General features: G+C 50.1%; 1 non-coding gene across 1 annotated transcript; it reads right to left on the bottom strand.

The window, feature by feature from the left end:
* Positions 1-2,672: 2,672 nt before the first annotated feature.
* TRNAS-CGA (transfer RNA serine (anticodon CGA)) lies at positions 2,673-2,761 on the bottom strand. Its single transcript has one exon. It is a non-coding gene; the product is annotated as a tRNA-Ser (tRNA).
* Between the last annotated feature and the right edge of the window lie 17,716 nt (positions 2,762-20,477).

Raw genomic sequence — 20,477 nt, 5'->3', positions numbered from 1 at the left:
GTAAAACAAAGTGTCTTGTTTTTTGTTTTGTTAGTCATAGAGGAAGTGACAGCTGATCTTGAAAAGTTAATTTGCTTTAATTTACCCCCTGTAGTGTAAGGAGTTCTGGTAGAAAACCTCACTCCAATGGTTGGGGTGGAAGAATGTGTGTGAGAGTGTATAAGTGAATATTGGCCCAGGATAGATTTTAAATTTTTGTGTTTCAAATAGAACTTATTTTGCTTAGTTTCAAAGTCTATTTCTAGTGAAAGCAAAATTATTCAAAGAGACAATTTGTAGAAGTTTTTACAAGTTCTTACACTTAGACTGTAAGGGTCACTGACTTCCCCACTTCTCTAATTTGCAAAGGAAAGTCATCTGTCATAGGATGTGTTCAGCAGGTAGGAAAGTTGCAGTCCTCAACCACCAAGGAAAAGGCTGAAGTCCATTACCTTTTAGGTCAAGAAGCCATCTAAAGTCTGGTCTCTGCTGAAAAGCGATGTTGATGTAGCCACCTCTCTCAGGGGTGTGAAAAGTCCACTCCACTGAGAGAAGTAGTTAATGTGACCTCAGCCCCAGCATAGATAGTGTTAGGTTGTCAGAAGAATTCTTCCAGTGTTTGAAGTATAGACAGAGCCTGAGACAGACTGATCCCCTATGGGAAGTGAGTCATGACATGAATTCCAATTTTGACCCATTTCCCTATATGTGAGAGAGGTACTAGTATGGAGGGCTGAGCCAGCTGTCCGATCGCCTGGTTCCTCAACTGTAGCTACAGCTCTTAGTACCCATCCACCCAAAGACTGAGAGAAACGGAGAGTTCCAACCATTGTTATTTTAGTATCTTATTGTTCCTTTCTCTGTTTTTTGTGCTGGCCTTTCTATTATATCAGGGTGTGAGGGTATAGCTCAGTTCATGTTGTGACAAAGCTCTGTCCTTGTCTCTATGGGTCCCACGTTTCCTGGTGGATTCTGCTAGCCTCAGAGGCTCACTGTGACCCTCCACATAGCCCTTCTCTCTCTCTAGAGGCAAGGGCCACAGCTTACTGAGCCATCATAAGCTAGCAAGGGAGGTGAGGAGAAGCAACCCTCCCTCGCACAATCTCTGTTTCCCAGTATCCATGATTAATCAGGGAGGGGAGGGGAGGGGGGAGCCCGGGCCCGCCCTCTACTCTGGGCTCCAGTTCAGGGACCCTAAAAGTAGCAGCTATGGTAGCTGACTTTTGGGAAATAGGATGTGTACAATTCCCTGGGCCGCTTCCCCACAGCAGCCCCCACTCAGTATCTCCTTCGCTGTTACCTCAGGGCCTCCTTCCTTGCACCTGATGTGGATTTGTACTGCTTGGTTCCTCCAACAGCATGGCTTCCTCCTACAGATCCTGACACATGCGCCTCACTGATGAACTGGGAGGGTTTCCACTAGTTCCAGCCAGGCCTTGATGGGCTTCACGTGTTCCAATCAACCTAGCTATCTCCACTGCTTTCTAGAAGGATCTTAATTGGCCCAAGGTGTCTTGATTAACCTGAAACAACTGCCATTTGGTTACCATGGTACCAAGGATTTGTTTAGCCTGGGGTTAACATACCTGTTCCTCACTACTTTACTATAGCCGTCTTGCCTTGCCCCGTTGCAATGTGTGACAAAAGCTTATTTGTGCCAATTGGCAAAGGGGTCACTGTCATTCACAAGCAACTGCTGTCTCAGACCTGACAAATTCACCACACCTAGGACCCAGAGCAGCGGTGGTGGAATCTTCCTTACAGTGGGGGGGCCACCGGCGTCCGAACTGTGACGCCCCCATGACACCCCTTTCCCCCCAGCCCTCACTCACTCTGCCCCTTCTCCCTGAGGCCCCAATCTCACACCGCCCCTTCTCCCTGATGCCACCCCTCCCTCCGAGGCCACACCCACAGAACGCCCCTTCCCCCAAGGCTCCACCTTGTTCCCCCCTCCGTCGTCCGTTCTTAGAGCTGCTAAAAAGTGCTGGGCCCATGGCCCTCTAAACCCCCCTCGTCCTGCACCCTGACACACAGCCAGGCAGGCAGCAGTGTGTGTGAGTGTGTGTATGTGACAGAGACTGCTGTGCTGTGCTGAGCCAGTGCGGGAAGTGGGGGCTGATGTCGGGGCTGTCCCCCTCCCCCTGACTCAGGACTGGGGTGTCCCAGTCCCCCTGACTCAGGACTGGGGTATCCCGCTCCCCCTGACTCAGGACTGGTTGCTTCCAGCAGCTGTCTGAACTTAGGGACAGCGTGCCAACACACTCACTCTTCCACAACACACACGCTCCCCGAACACACACACTGTCTGTCCCCAACACACACACACTCTCTGCCCACCACGCCCACGGCAGCTGAAAAGCAGCTAGCAATCGACTCGGATGCCCATGGAACAATGGGATAGAGAAACCTGCCTCGTGTGACTGCCCACGAGGCATTGCAAACCCTTCCCAAAGCACCCTGCGGCCAGTTGCACAGTGGGATAGCGTCCCACAATGCACTGCTCTCTGTGGCGATCCAAGAGCTGCTAGCCTGGATGCGCTCCGGTGACACAAGCAGCCTAGTGTGGACATGCAACAGCGGCTTAATTAAAACGCTTTAACTAAAGCAGCATAACTCTGTCGTGTAGACGTAGCCTGGCTCCCACTGGGGCCAAGGATGCTCAGGCACTGAAACTAAAGAGCCACAACTTCCTCCGTAGTTGGCAGGGTTCAAACCTGCACAGGGAGACCCCCCCCCCCTAGGGATTTCGAGTCCACCACCTTAACCACTCAGCCACAACTACTTGCTTTATAGAGCGCTCTCATGACACTCTAGTTCTTTTCTCACTGAGTGATCGTTTCCAATTGTTTCCTCAGACCAGCGTCCACAACACACTCACTGCTGTGCTGTTGTGTAAGTGTGCCCAGGGCTGAACAAGAATTCCTGCTCGTTTCCCTTCTGGCTGGAGCATGAGGAGAGTGTGTTTGTGGCCAGTGATGTTGCTGTAGATTGTTGTAAAATTCCTGCCTCGATAATTCAGACAGTCCCTTTCCCGTCATATCCCCAGTACATCAGTGATTGTAATAGCAGGGGGCAGGTTTTCTGTGGGGCACAGAGCTTTGCCAGGGGGTTGGTGTCTCCTTCCTTTCCTCACCCTGGAGGAAACTCAGCTTTTCATTCCATCTTTAATGTGTCATGGAATAACAACAGCAGCATGAAGAAAGAGGTGGGCAGGGTGGGCCTCAGGGGAGGGGCACAGAGGTGCAAGTGGTGGGCAGGGCAGGACGGAGAGGCACGGGTGGCAGGCTGGGTGGGTCTCATGGGTGGGGCTGAGAGGGGAGCGGCGGCCATGGTGGGTCTCAGGGGAGGGGTCAGAGAGGTGTGGGTGGCGGGCAGACCTTGGGGTAGGGGGCGGAGAGGAATGAGCAGCCGGCAAGGAGGCCTCGGGGAGAGAGGAGCGAGTGAAAGGTGGACCAGCAGGCCTCAGCCGAAGAGGCAGAGTGGGGTGGGAAGAAGTCCTCCTGTTAACCCAGTGCTAGCTACACTGGGATTAGGCTGATATAACTGCATTGCTCAGGGAAGGTAAAATTTTTAACACCCCAAAGTAATGTTGTTACTGACTTAATTTTGTAGGATGGACCTGTCCAAAGAATCACACACACACCTTGGGACTAAAACTTCACCCGCTTCTCTGCTTTACAGAATCGAAACACAAGAAACGCTTGTCAGGGCCCAGTGAGGGTTGGCAGGGAGTCAGGTGTGGGCAGACACCATACATTAGCCAGAGGAAAGCACCATGGATTAGCTGGTTTAAGGCACCTGTCTTCTAAACAGGAGATCCTGGGTTCAACTTCCAGTAGTGGCTTTTTAAGGCACCTGATACTGGCTCCTATCAGAAGACAAATAACAGAGTTAGATGGACCTTTGGTCTAGCCCAGTGTAGCCGTTCTTGTTGTTTAAATTACACTCACAGGCACTGATAATAGAGTGACTGAAAGTTTGGGTGTTAAGAGCTGATAGGCCAGTGTTCCAGTCCCCTCGCAGATGACCCCCTCCCTCTGGGACAGGGGCAGGTCCGAGCTCTCACACCAAGTGGCTCATTGGGGCTGCCAGAATCTGTGGGCGGCTCACTCAGTTTACGCCGAGGGTTGAGTCCTGCTTTGTGCACCGTGTCTGAGAATGAAAATCCTTACTGAATGAGGGAGGCAACCTAGTGACACAGGATGTGGAAAAAGCTAATGTACACAATGCTTTTTTTGCCTCTGTCTTCACAAACAAGGTCAGCTCCCAGACTACTGCCCTGGGCAGCACAGTGTGGGGAGGAGGTGACCAGCCCTCTGTGGAGAAAGAGGTGGTTAGGGACTATTCAGAAAAGCTGGACGTGCACAAGTCCATGGGGCCGGACGAGTTGCATCCGAGAGTGCTAAAGGAACTGGCGGCTGTGATCGCAGAGCCATTGGCCATTATCTTTGAAAACTCGTGGCGAACGGGGGAAGGTGGGTGTTTTAATCGCTGTGCAGACATAACGTTAGGATACGTCTACAGTGCAATGAATCACCCACGGCTGGCCAGTGTCACATTAATCAGGATCATGCGGCTTGGGCTGTAAAGTTGCAGTGTACAAATACAAAGAAACAAGAGCAAAAACCGGTTGCCTTTATAGCTAGATAGCTATAGATACATGGCAAATAGCAACAAGAATCAGCGTAGAGCTGGATCTAAAAAAAGGAAAGATTAATCTTTGCTCTACAAATAATAACTACTGATAAATGGTAATATAAAAAAGGACCTCAAATTCCTTCGTAATTTGATGGTTCTTGGAACTTCCAGGCATATTGGCTAGAATTTTCGAGACACAGATTGTCAGATAAACATAACACGCTGAGTGCTCCACCTGAAACAACAGCAAATGCTGTTGCCTAGATAGATAGATACATTGCAAAGAGCAACAAGAATCAATGTGGAGCTGAATCTGCAAAACAGAAAGATTAATCTTGCAATACAAATAATAATGTATTAATTATTATTAATTATTTATTATTATTTTATTTTATTATGTCACAAAGGACCATGAATTCCTTCATACTTTTATCATCCTCAGGATGTTGCTGTGAATTCAGAGACATGATTGTTTTCTGGAGCAGCCGTTGCAGTTTCAAAAGGAAATTCAGGCGGAAAACGAAGCAGGGAGGGTTGCGATGGGGTGCATGAAAGGAGAAGAGGCTTGTTCCTCTTGAGTTTTCTTTCCGTTGCTCTCGTGATCCTGATGGAGGAAGTGGAAGCTTAATTTGAGTTTGTCCCCACTCCCCTCCTTCTGTCGGCGTTGTGTGTCTTCACCAGGAGTGCTTCCACCGAATGAAGAGGGGCAGTGTGGGGGGGCTGAGAAACGGGGTTCTTCACTCCGCGCAGCTGCCCACTGGGAGCCCAGCTGCCCCCTGGGCTCTTGACTCCCCACCTCCTCCCTGGAGTGGGAGCCATCCACCTGGGCTTCTTGCCTGCCTGCTCCCAGCCAGGAGTGGGGGCGGGGGCCAAGGGCCCAGGCTTCTCGGCTCCCTGCGCTGGGAGCCAGGAGCTTTTGTGCAGCAGCCCCACGAGGAGCCAGGCAGGTGCAGCCCCGCTGGGATCAGGAAGCGGAGGGCAGCCATGAAGGGAGCCAGCCGGAAGCCATGACATTGGCAAGACAGCCAGCAGCCCCTGTGAGTAAGGCAGTGTCTACACAGACACTGTGTTGTCCTAACGACCCCAACGTAATCCCCGTGCCTCTTGAGGAGCTGGAGTTACTATGTGGGTGTAGCAGGGCACTTACATGGATGGGACAAGGCTGTGGTGTGCACCGTGAGGTAATTAGGACAACCTAAAATGCTGTCGGCGGGCCTAACTGTGTAGTGTAGCCCAGGTTTTAATCTCCTGCTGATGGGATATATGCTGGGTGCCTTATTTCCTTTGCTTAGGAGTGCTTGTTCTCACACCTATCTCCTTGCTTTCCATTCCAGTTCAGGGAAGGAGAGAATAACCAAGTCTTCAGGTATGAAAAGGCAAAACATTTCTACATGACCCTTCGCAGTCAGTGAAACCTGTGGTGGGAAACGTGCCCTTGATTTTACTGCATTTTGGTTTCTTGTCTTGTTGGTTGCTCCCGAGGAGCTGGCAGGGAAATGTCCATGGAGAAGTGGAGTGGATGTGAGGTTTCTTGCTTATGAGATTTACCTGCGTTTTGGCCTCATTTTGAGAAGGGCAAATTGGATGAGACATTGCAGCTTTTCTGATGCCTGTCTGAGTTTGGAAAGTAAGTTCTTTGTTGTCCTGTTCTTCAAAGGAAACTGAGGGAGTGGATATACACTGGCAGCTGAGAAAGCCTTAGAAGGGGAAATCCAAATCTGGGCACAATTGGTTTCTGTCGTAGATTGTAGTGTAGTGGTTATCATGTTTGCTTGACACATGTTTACTTTCTCCAGGCAAAGAAAACCTGCAATTCACAAAGGTTATTCCCTTTTGTCTCTGCTCTGGCCCCAAAACAGAGAAAAAATTAACTGCTTTCAGTTGGACTTCCTTTCCAGCAGCCCCAAAGGAAAAAAAAATATTTCCGTTTTAAAATCTGTTTTTCTGGTTCAAAAAATCTCAAATTGATCTCAAAAGGATTTCAGGATAATCCCACCACTCTGCCACCATGTCAAGTTCCTTCCCCACTCTGAGCTCTAGGGTACAGATGTGGGGACCTGCATGAAAACCTCCTAAGCTTACTTTTACCAACTTAGGTTAAAACTTCCCCAAGGTACAAAATTATTTTACCCTTGATTTTCCACTACCGCCACCAAACTTTATCTGGGTTTACTGGGAAATGTAGTTTGGACATGTCCTTCCCCCCCAAATCCTCCCAACCCTTGCACCCCACTTCCTGGCCACAGACCCAAACCCTTGGATCTTAGAACAATGAAAAAGCATTCAGTTTTCTTACAAGAAGACTTTTAATAGAAGTAAAGGAATCACCTCTGTAAAATCAGGATGGTAGATACCTTACAGGGTAATTAGATTCAAAACATAGAGAATCCCTCTAAGCAAAACCTTAAGTTACAAAAAAGACACACAGACAGGAATATTCATTCTATTCAGCACAGCTATTTTGTCAGCCATTTAGAGGAATCATAATCTAACGCCTACCTAGCTAGATTACTTACTAAATTCTAAGACTCCATTCCTGTTCTGTCCCAGGCAAAAGCATCACACAGAGAGACACAGACCCTTTGTTTTTCTCCCTCCTCTCAGCTTTTGAAAGTATCTTGTCTCCTCATTGGTCATTTTGGTCAGGTGGCAGCGAGGTTACCTTTAGCTTCTTACCCCTTTCCAGGTGAGAGGATTTTTCCTCTGGCCAGGAGGGATTTTAAAGGGGTTTACCCTTCCCTTTATATTTATGACAACAGGAAAGCTCCAAACCAAGAAAGCTCACTTTCACTTCACTTTCCCGTGGGCATTTCCCTGCCAGCTCCCTGGCACAGAAATACAAGACACAAGAAATGCAGGAAAATAAAGATGAGTGAAGGAAAGCTGCAGGTACTTCGATCCCTCCAGCGTCAGACAAAACCATTTGTGGGGAAGGGTCCGGCTTACCGAGAAGGACAAAGAGATAAAACATGGACTTTCCGATGCTCTGCAAAACATCATGATCCCAGCCAGACCCAATGTGACGCGAGGGTCAACACTTTGGCTGCTTCCTGCCTGCACAGAGGTAACAAACTGGAGGCAGCCGAAACTGAGAAACCTGATTCTAGACACTGAGTCAGAATGCTATCTGCTCATGTCAAGTGGAAGCAAATCCCCTCCCTGGCTTTCTATGCCAAAATTATAATCAGCGGTGTGGTTTCCCTGGACAAGCCACTAGGTAGGCAGAAGAAGAAGCGGAGAGGGATGCGGTGGGGTAAATGAAAGCAGAGGAGGATTGTTCCTCTTTTGTGTTGCTCTTGGGAGTCTGATGGAGGAACCTAAATCATAATTTGAGCTTGTTTCAATGCTTTTGCTTGAGCTCAGGTTATGAGCACAGGGGTTCCTTCACTCTCTGTTCTTGTCCCCTCTGAAATGGGGAATGGACCATTTCCTAAATTGGAGAGAAAGTAGCCTTAGAAAGCATAGAGAAGCTGAACCAAAAAACCCTACATTACCCCCCATTATGGTCTACTGCAGGGGTAGTCAACTATTTTTTGTCAAGGTCCAAATTCCTTGGTCGAGATATAATCAAGGTCCAGACTGCAGAGAAAATAAGTTTAAAAAAATCATAATAATAAGTAAATAAAAAGATTTCAGGGTCCATTAAAAATTTCTGGCTGTCTAGAGTTGGCCCGTGGTACACCTGTTGAGTACCCTTGGTCTACTGGTTAGGAGTCTCGTTGATGCTGCCTTGGTTCCACCCTCAGTCAGGGAAAGAAACTTCTCGACACAATTCTCCATTCAGTCTTCACTGCAAATTAAAAAAACCTCAGAACTTTCACCCCAATAGCTTATTATCTGGCCATTTTGTGCCCTGTCCCTTATAAACACAAAAAGGGGCATTTTTAAAAACCAAAGACTTTGAGAAGGGGTCGAACTGGCTGACTCCAGCTGCCTATCTCTATTCACTTGTGTGCTGAATTGAATGAATCTCTTTGGATACACAGCAATCGTGAAGCATAAATCTGCTTCAGTGGATATACTAGAAGCAATATTGTCTAAATAATACCTGGCTTTTTTCAAAACCAGGAATAGCCACAAGAGGTCCCAGAATCATCTGAAATTGGCTCTAGCTGACAAAGAGGTCCATTTTTCAGCTAGGAATTCAACTTCTTTGTTCCCTTTTCTCTGCTTTGAGTCTCTTCCCGCTTTTCTCAGGTAGTGTGGCAAGCAAACGCACAGGTGGGTGAGATAATATCTTTGACTGGGCCAGATTCTGTTGTGGACAAAGACAAGCTTTTCTGGGACCTGCATGGCTACAACTAATAACAAATGCTCATAAGATATTAATTAGTTCTTCTTTCATACTCGAATGCATCACTTTTGGTGTGACATCAAGAAACCTTTATTAGCCCGTATAACCGTTTCTTCTCCACATTTTGAGATTATCTTTTGGCTGTAATGCCATCATGTATTAAAATTCCAAATGGCCAATTAGCAAGCACCAAAATAAAGAACAGCCAATTATTAATCTGCCTTACCCCTAGCCCTGCCCAGGATCTCTGCATTGGTTTAAGAAATATTTTCACATAGATATTTGCAAATTGGGAAGTTTTAAATTGTGTCAGCTTCCGTCTAGAAAGAGAGAGTGGTAAGCTAAATTGCTCCAACACAGATTTCCCCATCTATGTGAGAGAAAGAATTAGAAAGAAGTAAGGAAAGTGAATCCAAGGTAGATGATTCTGACCTTTCCTTTGAAATGCTCGGTGCAATAAATCAGTGAATATTCCCATAAGTAAACTCCTGTAAGTGACAGAAAGGAGGGCATGGGAAAAGGCTGTCAAATGTTGTGTTAAACTTTAATTCGTGAGCAAAATTGTGTGGCAATTAAATTACAACCCTAAAATACCGTAAAAGGACAGAATAAGGAACAAAAAGTGTGGGAAATACGGGTGTATTTCAGCAAAGCGCTTGGAATGGAGGAAGACCAAAAGTGATCAGTCGGGGGAAAAGGCACTGTTTCTGCCTAGTTTTAAACCAGGGATATTTTGCGTGTCAAGCAAACATGATAACCACCATACTACACTACAATCTACGACAGAAACCAATTGTGCCCAGATTTGGATTTCCCCTTCTAAGGCTTTCTCAGCTGCCAGTGTATATCCACTCCCTCAGTTTCCTTTGAAGAACAGGACAACAAAGAACTTACTTTCCAAACTCAGACAGGCATCAGAAAAGCTGCAATGTCTCATCCAATTTGCCCTTCTCACAATGAGGCCAAAACGCAGGTAAATCTCATAAGCAAGAAACCTCACATCCACTCCACTTCTCCATGGACATTTCCCTGCCAGCTCCTCGGGAGCAACCAACAAGACAAGAAACCAAAATGCAGTAAAATCAAGGGCACGTTTCCCACCACAGGTTTCACTGACTGCGAAGGGTCATGTAGAAATGTTTTGCCTTTTCATACCTGAAGACTTGGTTATTCTCTCCTTCCCTGAACTGGAATGGAAAGCAAGGAGATAGGTGTGAGAACAAGCACTCCTAAGCAAAGGAAACAAGGCACCCAGCATATAACCCATCAGCAGGAGATTAAAACCTGGGCTACACTACACAGTTAGGCCTGCCAACAGCATTTTAGGTTGTCCTAATTACCTCATGGTGCACACTACAGCCTTGTCCCATCCATCAGGTCCTCAAAGAATCAATCCTGAAGCACTTGCATGAGAGGAAAGTGATCAGGAACAGCCAGCATGGATTCACCAAGGGAAGGTCATGCCTGACTAATCTAATCGCCTTTTATGATGAGATTACTGGTTCTGTGGATGAAGGGAAAGCAGTGGATGTATTGTTTCTTGACTTTAGCAAAGCTTTTGACACGGTCTCCCACAGTATTCTTGTCAGCAAGTTAAGGAAGTATGGGCTGGATGAATGCACTACAAGGTGGGTAGAAAGCTGGCTAGATTGTCGGGCTCAACGGGTAGTGATCAATGGCTCCATATCTAGTTGGCAGCCGGTATCAAGTGGAGTACCCCAAGGGTCGGTCCTGGGGATGGTTTTGTTCAATATCTTCATTAATGATGTGGAGGATGGTGTGGATTGCACCCTCAGCAAGTTTGCGGATGACACTAAACTGGGAGGAGTGGTAGATATGCTGGAGGGGAGGGATAGGATACAGAAGGACCTAGACAAATTGGAGGATTGGGCCAAAAGAAATCTGATGAGGTTCAATAAGGATAAGTGCAGGGTCCTGCACTTAGGACGGAAGAACCCAATGCACAGCTACAGACTAGGGACCGAATGGCTAGGCAGCAGTTCTGCGGAAAAGGACCTAGGGGTGACAGTGGACGAGAAGCTGGATATGAGTCAGCATTGTGCCCTTGTTGCCAAGAAGGCCAATGGCATTTTGGGATGTATAAGTAGGGGCATAGCGAGCAGATCGAGGGACGTGATCGTTCCCCTCTATTCGACATTGGTGAGGCCTCATCTGGAGTACTGTGTCCAGTTTTGGGCCCCACACTTCAAGAAGGATGTGGATAAATTGGAGAGAGTCCAGCGAAGGGCAACAAAAATGATTAGGGGTCTGGAACACATGAGTTATGAGGAGAGGCTGAGGGAGCTGGGATTGTTTAGCCTGCAGAAGAGAAGAATGAGGGGGGATTTGATAGCTGCTTTCAACTACCTGAAAGGGGGTTCCAAAGAGGATGGCTCTAGACTGTTCTCAATGGTAGCAGATGACAGAACGAGGAGTAATGGTCTCAAGCTGCAGTGGGGGAGGTTTAGATTGGATATTAGGAAAAACTTTTTCACTAAGAGGGTGGTGATACACTGGAATGCGTTACCTAGGGAGGTGGTAGAATCTCCTTCCTTAGAGGTTTTTAAGGTCAGGCTTGACAAAGCCCTGGCTGGGATGATTTAACTGGGAATTGGTCCTGCTTTGAGCAGGGGGTTGGACTAGATGACCTTCTGGGGTCCCTTCCAACCCTGATATTCTATGATTCTATGATTCTATGATTCACCCAAGGCCTTCCACAACTCAATGGCACATCTGCAAATTCAGAAACACACGTCAGAGCTTTCCTGCTTGGCCATCTCTTGCCCTCCCCAGGGAGAGGCTTGGAATACCAGAGGAGACAGCCACTGGTGCAGGGAGGCTAAGGCAGGGCAAGTCCCTTCAGAGAAAGTTGTATTTATTCCTTTCCCCTAATGGGTTCTTGTTTCTAAAGCTAACCCACTCTTTCCAAGACAGTGACCATGTACTGACCACAGAATGACCACCAAACTGTGACCCGCAGACTGTGCAAAATTCTGCTCTGTTACACTTGGGTCAGTCCCGAGAAACTTGCCTGACATCATTGGAGTTCCTCTGGCTGTTTGGGGCTATAACGGAGACCCAGCGTTTGGCCAAGTGTCTCTTAGCAGCTCAATTCTACTGCAGTGTGGTGGACAGGGTCAGAGAGTGAGTCAGCACATGCCCTGATCTGAGAAGATTCAAGAGCTTGGAAGAGGAGATTGTAAAGCCCAATGTGACAGAGATGGAAGGAAAGTAGGACTGAAATCCCCCTCCTCCATTCTTGCGGATCTAAGTCCTGCTGGTCCCCGCAGGCATCTGCAGAGGAAGACTGCAGATGGATCCAAAAGACTTCCAGTCATTTGACGTCCAAGTTTGGTGAGGAAGGTCGGACGTGGTGGTCAAGCCCTAGGACATTGAGAACTAGGTTGGACAACTCAAGAGCAAATGGCCTGGAAGCAAGGTCTTCCGGAAGCTTGACTGAACTTCTGTGCCAATGCTGCCGAGTTTCTGTAACTTCTGAGCACAGCCCCTGGAAAGCACTGTGGCTGTTCCAAGAAATTCAGACCTGATTCTGAAATTCAGAAAGGTTTACAAATCAAACACTCAAATCTGAAAACCAACACTGTATTCCTCTGATAACTGAATTGGGTAAGAAGTTCCATTTCTTTCCTGCCGCTCTTCAATTTGCTCTGCAGTGTGACACAAATTTCACTCAGGTCAGTGCAGAACTGCATTGCAGAAGATGCCAAGGAAAGCTGGACTTTTGACCTCTGGCTAGGGTTCACTTGGGTTTCATGGCCCCGAGGAACACATGGGAGTTGTGTTACAAACCCCTCAGCTGGCTGACCCTTCCAAGTGATCAGCAATAACCAGCAGGACTGAAAGTTAACAATCTATTGAGGTGGAAAGAGGCACTCCCCGCTCTCAGAGCTATTAATGCTAGCTGTCTGCTCGCTGCACTGCATTTAGGCTCTGGTCATGTGGGGATGATTTTTTTGTTGATTTTATTTTATTTTATTTTATTTTGCATCAAAAAGGGCTGGAAATGTCTGTTTTAAGAGATTGACCTCTGCCCCACCGTTCCATAAGGATGAGTGCATTTTGTCACCAATTCCTCAGCCATGGAATAACTGGGGGGTACAGGTAAGAATCCTGCACTGGTCTCCAGGGGATAGACAGATGGGCCTCATGTCCCTTTTCCGTCTCTGCCTTCTCTCCTGCAGTAAGAAGCAGCCAGACCTCATGAGCCAGGGATGTTGAGTGAGCCCCCAAATCATTGATTGGCCCTGTACTGGATCTGAGAGGAAGTGGGGTGACCCATAGAAATCAGGAGAATGCTGGAATTCTCCAGAAAAGTGGCATGTCTCCATCCCGGGGAGTGTAGGAGGAGGGGTTGGCTCCTTAGTGGCTGGGCCTGGCCATCTCCTCTTAGGAAGCGTGGACAGCTCTCTGCACAGCAGGAAACTCCCTCCAACTGTGTGAGCCCCACGGACCCCTCCCGGCCTGTGGCCTGTCAGTAGGAGCAGGAGGAGAACTACTGGACTGAGGAGATAACAAAGCAGCTCCCTACCTGTGCGATGAGAGCGTGTGAGCCACACAGGTTAGAACCACGTCCTGGGGGTGGGAGCGAGCCAGCAAGGCCATGGCCCTGAGCACTGCTCTTCTGGCTCTGGGATCACAGCTGTTGTCGAGCCAGATTAAGATCCCTCCCACGATGTCTCCAACCTGGAAGAATGCCAGAAAGTTGAGGGATGGATTTATCAATGAGTGGCCTCCTCCCAGGGAAGCCCTCCTGGCAGCCCTGAAAGCCTCCTCTGACCTCGGTTGCCCATCTTGGCTGCTCCCGAAGAGGCTTTGACAAGTCCAGGAACCCCAGTCTTCCTGAGGTCTGGGTTAGCACCTTCAAGCTCAAAAACACGCAGAAAACCTTAGAGTGGGCACAGTCCTAACTCCCCTGATGTCCCAGGGCCTTCCCTGCCGTAGCAAACGGCTCTCAGTCCCGCTCTCAAGGGCTTCCCTCCAGGAGCCTTTCCTCCATCTCTGCAACTTCCTTTTAGCTCTTTCTTGCACAATCCGTTCCTCCAGACCAGTGGTTCTCAACCTAGGTTCCATTGTGGGGCACATCCAATCCGACCTGTTTGTTCCTGAGGATGTCCCAAAGGGGCGCAGCTCTGTGCTGACCGGGCCACAGGTTGAGAAGCACTGCTCCAGACCCAGCTGGTTCTACCGATGTATCCCAGAGCCCATGGCAGAGACAGGAGGCAGGGCTAGTTGGGTGGGGCTAGCCAGCTCCCGGCCCCAGTCTCCTAAGTCCCCAGTCTCTAACCTCGGGTTCATGCTATGGCACTTAGAAGAGCAGTGCAGACAAGGTGACTTGGGCTGGAGCCCAGGCTCTGAAGCCACCCTCCTCCCCAGGCTTCAGAGATCAAGTTCCAGCCCCAGCCCAGAAGAGTCTGCATTGCTGTTGTGGCCCCTCAGTGCCAGCCCTGGGAGCCCAAGTCCATAGGGCCAGGCTTTCAGGCTCCTGCTGCAGAGTTTGCAACACAGGGAGACAGACCCTAAAGGGACAAGCCACCTCCTAGGACTCTTCCGTGAGGAATTGCTCATTGCTCTTTCCCCTCTCGAACAAGGAGCAGGAGCTCCAAGGCGGGTGGCTGGATTCTGTTGACCTGTTCTGCTAGCAGGAGTTAGAGCCCTGCACAAATCAATCTGCTGATTGAGGGGCCATTTGTTAACTTCCCGCTGGGAGCTGTTGGAAAGAAGGAACTCGGGCAGAGACAGGGATGACCTGCAGGAAACCCTAGGAACAGGCAGGTTGGGGAGGAAGTTCAGGCTGAGGATTCTGTTCATTGATTAGTCTCAGAGTTTCAGGAAAGCCAAAGCCCAGGAAGGGAATAAGTCTGCACTTCCGCGCCACGTGCAGGCGGTCTTTGGAGAAGGGCTTGAATGTCACCTATCCCCGTGGCCAAGCGATGAATGGCAACAGGCTGAGCCAATCTTCCAATCCCATGCCAGTGTCCCAGGAATGGTTTCCGAGGAGAGGAACTTCTCCCATCCCCCTCTCTGCGCAGCATCCCCCTGCCCCATTGCGGGCGTCTCTTACTCTCTCCATCTTGTCTCCGTGGAGAGCTACGATGGCCCTCAGCTCTTCCTCTGCGGCTCTAAATCTCTGCAGGGTGGGTGTTGTCAGACCCTTCACGGCTGCCATCAGCAGGGCATGGAGCAGGGCTGAGGAAGGGTGCTCCCTGGGGGTCTGCAAAGAACAGGGACAAAGCCTGTTGGGATTGAGTATTTCCCTCGGGCAGCTGCCCTGGAACAGTCTGTCCCCGGGGGAGGCTGGCAGTGCCGAGGGAGCGTGGAGACTCCGGCTGAGCCCTTTTCCTCAAAAGCCTCCCCAGGTGCTAAGGTTTCCTCAGCCTTTGTCCCCTCTCTGGCCCCCTCTCCTGAGAAGAGACGGGAGCCTCTCGGGCAGTGCTGGGGCCCCAAGGGCCACCCCGTTTCCTCCCTCGCTAGCCCCTCCTTGCAGGAAACCCCGCTTTTGCTGAGAAAGCCTCAATGTCCTGCAAAGCCCATTCGAGTTGCTCCTTGAGTGTCGCCGAGGGGTCACTGGAGAACCTGCCCCATGTCCCATCCCACCCCGAGCGCCTGAGGAGATTGGCTCAGCAACTCTGGCAGCCCACAGTGTCTGCGAGGAAGGGACTGAGAATAGGGCTCAAACGGAAACGCCCTCTTCCTTCCCCACCTAGCAGCCTGTGGGGCTGCCAGAAAACAGGCAGGAATCGCCGTCAGGACAGAAAGTAACTGAGACTTAAGAAGCAAGTTTGCCTGGCTGAGGAGAAGCCCAAAGCGTGGGCCTCTGGGGCCAGAGCCCTGGGGGTGAGAACTCACTGGGCACAATGTTACTCCAGGGGGCCTGGTTCCAGGATCACCTAAACCCAGGGCTTGGGGTGCTGGAGGCCTTTGCCCTGGTGTTTCAGGGCAACCCCTGGGGATTACTGCAGCTGGCCTGCATGGCGCTGGATTAGCACCGTCTGTCCTGGTTGCCAACAGCTGAGGGGTAGCTCAGTGGTTTGAGCATTCGCTAAACCCAGGGTTGTGAGTTCAATCCTTGAGGGGACCATTTCGAGATCTCGGGTAAAAATTGGGGTTTGGTCCTGCTTTGAGCAAGGGGGTGGACTGGATGACCTCTTGAGGTCCCTTCCAACCCTGATATCCTAGGATGCAGTAGAGCACAGCGGAGTGGCACACTCGCCTCCATACTCCAGACCCCTGGCGGGTCAGAAGCTCCCAGAATTGCAGCCTTTTGTATGCGCTGCAGGGTGCTCTGTCCCGAAGAGGAAGAGTTACAAAGGTGTCTAGAGGCTTTTGTAACTCGGACAGAGCCCAGATGTTGGCAGGCGAGAGGGAACCTGGGACCTCTGGAGCTTAGTGCAGGAGCCTCGACCACAGGAGCGAAAAGCCAAGAGGCTGTTAGCTAAGGCTCTCGAGCAGACTCCTTTTCTCTGTGTCTCCAAGTGGTCCTGGTGCCACGAGATGGGCCAGAACCCCACAGCCAGGACATATGTGGGTTCCCCCGACCAGGGCAGGGATGGGCCTGGTCTGGTTTTCAGCCGTGCCTGTGTGCCATGGAAAGTGCATCAGAATCGGGCACCTGAGTCAGGCACTTCTGCCAGTCCCACAAAGCACCTCTGGACTTCTTTAGGTGCCTAAACCCCTTTGTCAAAGCGGGCCTCATTCAAGCGACCCAGATAAAGGCTGGCTGGAGTTGATCACCCTTGACGAGTGTTTCTTTTCAGCCCCTGGGAGATATTCCTACACACAGCAAGGGATGCTTTCCATGAGCACGGCCAACCAGCATCATTACCATCGTCATATGGGAGCTGCTTGTTAATGAGGGGCTGGGAGTGCGCTCTTCTTCCTGCTCTTCTGGGCTTCCTTTTTCCCACTTCCCCTTCGTGTCAGACGGCTCCTTCTTCGTCCCTGCAGCAGAAAGAAACATTCTTAACATTTTGTTTACAGAGGATGGAAGTTGGGCCCAGAGCCCTGAAGCGAATTGCCCAGGGTCAGACTGAAGGTTGTTGGTTTTTATTATCTTTTTTGGTTTTGTTATCTTCCCTTTTGGTTCTATCCCTGGAAATTGCCCCCGACTAGTCTGCTGAAAGATAAAATCATCTAAATCTGCCTCCAAAGAACCTGACCGGCTGAAGCAGGAGGAGACCTGAGAGATGGCCACTTTCAAATCAAAAGGGAACGCTGAGACCTGCCTGTTGCCACACCCGCCCCCACCCGTCCCGAGGAGAAGGAGGCGCCGACCTGTCGTGTGCGATCTAATGAGCAGGGAAAGAATCTGGGAATTACCTTCTGTAAAAACTCATCCTTTTGTTTCTCAAACACCTGTGGAAATAGCTGATTCAAGAAGTTGTTGACAGAGAGATGGTCCACGTCTCTCAGCAGCTCCTTGGGTCACCAGCCGTTGTCAACCAAGCCAGTTGGCAGACTGACGGCAGGGCAAGAATGCTGACGCCGAACACTCTTTGCTGTTGGCCTCCGTGACATCACAATCAGCTTGTGCATAAACACACACAGACCCCACCCAGAGAGACACACCCCCACTGAGCAACTCCCCACCCTCCTTCCCAGCACTTCCTGCCCACCACAGAACAGCTGTTTCATGGAATTGAGGATGCTCCGGGAGGGTCGGTTCGGGGCGGGGACATGGCATACTTGGGGCAGTGCATGGGATTCTTCTCTCCTAAGTGCAGGGCTCAGCACTTGTCCTTGCTGAACCTCATCAGATTTCTTTTGGCCCAATCCTCTAATTGGTCTGGGTCACTCTGAACCCTATCCCGACCCTCCAGCGTATCTCCCTCTCCGCCCAGCTTAGTGTCATCTGCGAACTTGCTGAGGGTGCAATCCATCCCATCCTCCAGATCACGCACAAAGATGGTGAAGAAAACCGGCCCCCAGAGTGACCCGTGGGGAAGCGGGGGAGGGGGTGGAGGAGAGGAGGCAGATGGTGAGTGACAGGGACCCCACAGAGGGGGGTGCAGTGGAGGAGAGGGGGAAATCATCCAGGCAGCGGTGGGCAGTGTGGGCTGGAAGAAGGGGCGAGGCAGATACAGGAAGAGATGGAGCACAGGGGGGAAATGGGGCCCAGGCACCCGGGGCCTGGTCATCATTGGCACCAGGAGAGGAGAGGAGACAGAGACAGAGACAGAGACAGAGTGTGTGTGATGGCCAACATACTAGAGGAGAGACAGAGAAAAACATGGTAGGATAGCAAGCAACTCACCTCCTGGAGTCATCTGTCATGAAGCGGGACTTCATGTTTCCTCTGAATTGTGTGGGGGTGCCTCAGTTTCCCCTATGCAGTTCTTAAGGATCTAGGGGGTGGGGTAAGGGTGTATGATCATTGCAGAGCTCTGGAGGGCAGGTGTGTGCAGGGGTCTGGACACAGAGAATGGCCGACACCCTCTTTCCTGGCACCTGATGCCCTGGGCCCTTCCCCCCTGCAAGGTGAGAGCTAAAGGGTTGGAGAACAAAGGAATCGGGTGCCCTCCTGGCCGGGGACAGGGACAAAGCCCAGAGGAGGAGGGGCTGGGGGGAGTTTCAGTTGGGGGCTGGCTGGAGACATGGAGTGAAGGGCAGACGGGGTTGTCTGGCTCACTGCCCCCCAAAATGGACCCGGCTGAGGGGTCCGGTTCTCTGCACCTACAGGCTCTGTGTTAGACCATGTCCCTGTCGTCTAATAAACCTGTTTTCCTGGCTGGCTGAGAGTCCCGTCTGACTGCGGAGTTGGGGGGCAGGACCCTCTGGCTTCCCCAGGACCCCGCCTGGGCGGACTGGCTGTGGGAAGCGCAGGGAGGGGCAGAGGAGGCTGAAGGCTGAAGGAGGCTGAAGACGTGTTGTGCGTGTCGTGTTGCATGTGTCGTGTGACGTGTTGTGTGTGTGACTTGTGTGTCGTTTTGTGTGTGTGTGACGTGTTTATGTGTGCGTGTTGTGGTCCATGTTGAGTGTGTGTGTGCCATGTTGTATGCCGTGTTGTGTGCATGTGACGGTGTGTGCCGTGTTGTGTGCATGTGACGGTGTGTGCTGTGTTGTGTGCCGTTTTGTGTGCATGTTGTGTGTGTCGGTGTCATGTGTTGTGTGAGATATTTGTGTCTCGTGTTGTGTGTCGTGTGTCATGTTGACTGTGTGTGTGTCGTGATGTGTGTGTGTGAGTGATATTTTGTGTGCGATGTTTTGTGCATCGTGTTGTGTGTGTGTGTCACGTGTGCCGTTTTGTGTGTCATGTGAGGGGTTGTGTGTCGTATTGTGTGTGGGTGTCGGTGTCGTGTGTGATTTCTGTGTCACGTTGTCTGCCGTTTTGTGCGTCTCGTGTGTGTGTGTGTATGTGTCGGTGTCGTGTATTGTGTGTGATTTTTGTGTGTCGTGTTGTGTGCTGTTTTGTGTGTCATTTTATTTGTGTGTCATGTTGTTTGTGTGTCGGTGTCCTGTGTTGTGTGTGTGTGAGAGACGTGTTTCTGTATGTGTGACGTGTTCTCTCTGTGTGTGTCGGTGTCGTGTTTTGTGTGTGTGATGTTTTGTGTGTGATGTGTATGTTGTCTTGGGTGTCCACACAGGGTAATGCACAAAGCATTCCCCTCATGGAGGAAGAGTGACACAACGTGGCCACTCAGGAGTAACACACAAACAATCCCTCCCTCCCCGGAGCAACAGTGATGTGTGTGGCCAATTCAGGTCATGCCCAAACCATTTCCATCATGGAGAAAGAGTGACACCAGGTGGCCAATCCAGATAATGCACAAACCATTTCCCTCACAGAGCAACAGTGACACCGGGTGGCTAATCCAGGTATTGCACAAAGCATTTCCCTCATGGAGCAACAGTGACACTCGGTGGCCACTCACGGTAGTGCACAAATAATTTCCTTAACGGAGCAACAGTGACACCGGGTGGCCAGTCAGTGTAATGCACAAATCATTTCCCTCCTGGCCCAACAGTGAGACCGGGTGGCCACTTGGAGTCATGCAGAAAGCATTTCCTCACGGAGCAATGGTGACACTGCGTGGCCAATTCAGGTAGTGCTCAAATCATTTCCCTCCTGGCCCAACAGTGACACTGCGTGGCCAATTCAGGTCATGCTCATTTCCCTCATGGAGCAAGAGTGACACCGGGCGGCCCCTTGGAGTAACACACAAATCATTCCCTCACGGAGCACCCGTTGCACAAACTGAGTTTAATAATAATAATAATAAAGAAAAAATAGTTTCACCAGAAAAGGTAGATTTTCAGTGATTATAAGGGATAGCAAACAGAAGAAGGCAGATTACGAAGCAAATACAAATACACACACATACTAAGCCTAAGATCTTAAAGAGACTGGATTCAAGAAGTCATTTCCCATCCTAAATGTCTTTTGGCAACTTGAAGAGTTTCTGTACCTTAGACTTCCCGTTGTTTCTCTTTACAGACTAGACTCCTGTCTTAGTCTGGACTCCCCCCTTCTCATTTCCTTTGTCTCTTCAGGTACTTTCAGCAGCCTTTCTACTGCCTGCATGATTTTCGTCCGCTCTGACTTCTCCAT

This window comes from Caretta caretta, chromosome 28 (genome assembly GCF_965140235.1).
Source record: "Caretta caretta isolate rCarCar2 chromosome 28, rCarCar1.hap1, whole genome shotgun sequence".
In the NCBI taxonomy this organism is placed as follows: Eukaryota; Metazoa; Chordata; order Testudines; family Cheloniidae; genus Caretta; species Caretta caretta.
This window is presented reverse-complemented; position numbering and strand designations above follow the sequence as displayed.